The 3,121-nt window shown below is 50.9% G+C and overlaps 1 pseudogene; it reads right to left on the reverse strand.

Annotated features, from left to right (window-relative positions):
* Positions 1–1,491: 1,491 nt before the first annotated feature.
* LOC141087855 (uncharacterized) lies at positions 1,492–2,800 on the reverse strand (annotated as a pseudogene).
* Positions 2,801–3,121: the final 321 nt, after the last annotated feature.

The raw sequence follows: 3,121 nt of genomic DNA on the forward strand, positions 1-3,121 counted from the left end.
CAGGCCGGCACAGCCCCCCGGCAGGCCGGCACAGCCCACCGGAGCCTGCACAGCCCCCCTGGCAGGCCGGCACAGCCCCCCGGCAGGCCGGCACAGACCACCGGAGCCTGCACAGACCCCCCGGCAGGCTGGCACAGCCCCCCGAAAGGCCCGTACAGACCCCAGAGAGGCTGTACAAGGGAAAAACAGGATTTTTCTTATTCCGATACCGGAAGTCCCATAGACTTGAATGGGACTTCCGGTATCGGAATCGGCGATACCGATACTTTTTTTTAAGATCGGCCGATCCATTCCGATCCGATACTTTGAAGTATCGGACGGTATCGCTCAACTCTAATAGGGACCAACACACAAACCATTTGCCCCTCCTCATAGGCCCTCAGTCTGGTATTACGGTTGTACCAGACCTTCTGGTTGATTTGGGCCTGAGTCACGTTCTCATGGGCCAGATTGCTCAGTTTTTGCATTCTTTCTCTGAGCCACAGAACATATTCAACCATCGAGACGCCCGTAGTTTTGGGGTCGCCCTCCCAACAGTCCTTAATCAAATTAAGTAGCCCCCTGACCCTCCTCCCATAAACCAGTTCAAAGGGGGAGAATCCTGTAGACGCCTGGGATACCTCTCTGTACGCAAACAACAGATGAGGGAGGTACCGCTCCCAGTCTCTTCCTTCAGTCTCCACCAACATTTTGAGCATCTGTTTTAATGTTCTGTTTAAACGCTCACAGAGTCCGTTGGTTTGGGGATAGGCGCTGGCCACAAAATGCTGAATTTTTTCGCAGAGGCTTTCCATCAGATTGGACATGAATTGGGTTCACTGATTGGTTAAAATCTCCCTGGGGAAACCCAAACAAGAGAAAACAGTCAGTAAAGCATCCACCACTTAGTATGCTTGGATGGAGGACAGTGCCACAGCTTCCGGATACCGTGTAGCATAGTCCACCACTTTGAGGATGTACTTTTTGCCAGAGTTGCTAGGGATTTCAAGTGGCCCTATGATATCCATAGCCACTCGCTGGAAAGGCTCATCGATCACTGGCAGTGGTTTCAATGGGGCTTTCTGTGTATCCCCAGACTTTGCAACTCTCTGACAATCTACGCAGGATCAACAGTAGTTGGCTATATCTGTCCACATCTTGGGCCAATAACAGTTATGTGTCAGGCGAGCTTTAGTCTTTTGTATTCCAAGGTGCCCAATCAGAGAAATTTCATGAGCAATTCTCAATAGTTTTCCCCTAAATGGATAAGGATCGATCAGCTGCTTTTCACAGTCCCAAGGTTCTGTAGTATCAGTGGGGAGAGTCTCTTTATACAGTCTGCCCTACTCCCAGTATATTCTCTCTTTGTCAGAAGCAGTGGGGGGTTGATCTCCAAGGTATCTGACCTTCTCCAGACTGACATCTGTCCACAGGGCCTCCTGGAAGCTCTGACTGTCAGTCTGCAGCCCCTGGCCTAGTGTGACTGCCAGGCCCTGGTCTGAAGCTGAGTCTTCAGTGTCCGTTATCGGGGGGCCTTGTTGGGTCTTCCTTGTGTGGAGGCTCCAGGGCCACAGTATGGTCCTCCTGTTCTGTCAGTTCTATTTGAGCCTCATCCTCTAATCTCTGGGGTTGAGTCTGAGCCGCAGCCTGACTCCGGGTCACAGGTGCCACATACGTACATTCCTGTGCATTGGTACATTTTCCCTCCTCATACGGGATCTCAGGTGGGTTGCTTTCTTTCACCTTCTCTGTAGAATTTACTTGTAATGGAGGGATATAGTGGGACATTATCCTCCCCAAGTCTGTGCCTAGCAACACATTGGTGGGAATAGCCTCTGATACTTCCACTTCTCTCAGTCCTTTCCCTGCGCCCCAGTCCAGGTACACATGGGTCATGGGCACAGCAGGGCTGACCCCTCCAGTAACGGTTATAGACATAGTCTTTCCTGGTATGATATCTGCAGGGGTTACCATTTTGGGACGCACCAGAGTCACCTCTGCCCCAGTGTCTCTGAGAACAATGGAGACTTTGTTGCCAACACTGACAGATTTACAGTTCTCATTGGTCCTCACATCAGAGCCGGCCACAAAGAGGACAGAAGGTGGGGGCACAGTCGACTTTGTGGTTGTAGTTGGGCATTTCTGCCTATCAGGGCAAACTGTGCTCACATGTCCCACTTTGTTGCAGGTGAAGCATCGGCATGTATCGCCTAGAGAAGAGGTATATTCCCTGGGACCCCATAGGAGGTGGGCTTGGGCAGCACTGGTGATCGGCCGGCAGAAGGAGAAAGGTCCCCGTTTGGCTTACCTCCCTTCCAGCTGAATTCTGATGGCTTCTGAATCTCAGGTATCCTGTTTGCCACATAGCAATCAGCAATCTTCGCAGCCTGATCCGCAGTTTGTGGCTCCCGATCACACACAAATTATCATAGTTCCGTGGGGCACTTATGAAGAAATTGATCCTTTACCATAAGATCCGTTAAGGCCTCAAAACTGTTAACAGAAAGTCCCCTGATCCATTGGTGGAACGTGGTCCTCAAGGTGCTCACGACATCCGCATAGCTGTCCTTTGATCTACTTTGTAGATTCCTGAACTTTCTCCGATACACTTCTGGGGTTAGGTTGTACTTCCTGATCAGGCCTCTTTTATTGCCTCATAGTTCCCATCTAGCTCTGTCGGGAGGCCAGCAAAAACCTCCAGGACCTTGCCTCTCAACCCTGGGGTTAGATACTACGCCCACTGCTCACTGGGTAGATGGTATTGCCTGCAGGTTTTTTCAACCCCCCGAATGAAAGTATCTAAGTCCGTATCCCTTTCCATCACCGGGAAGTTATCCAGATGTGGTTTCCTTTGGCTTTATGTCCTGGAGCTGCTGACTGTTACACCGTTCTATTTGAGCCTTCTGAAGCTTGAAAGCTCTCTCCTCCCGGTGTTCTGCAGCCTCTCTCGTCCTGGCGTTCTGCAGCAGCAGCCTGGCGTTTGCAGCCTCTCTCTCAGCCTGGCGTTATGCAGCAGCAGCCTGTCGGTACTGTAGAATAAGCTGCATGCGCAGATTGGGATCATTTGTTTCCAGCTGTTGTAAGTCCATTTGTAAAGTAAAGTCCATAGGCTCCTTAGCACTGGCATTACTGGCACTTCCAG

Source organism: Dendrobates tinctorius, unplaced genomic scaffold (genome assembly GCF_039654945.1).
Source record: "Dendrobates tinctorius isolate UK_male_01 unplaced genomic scaffold, ASM3965494v1 ptg000036l, whole genome shotgun sequence".
NCBI lineage: Eukaryota > Metazoa > Chordata > Amphibia > Anura > Dendrobatidae > Dendrobates > Dendrobates tinctorius.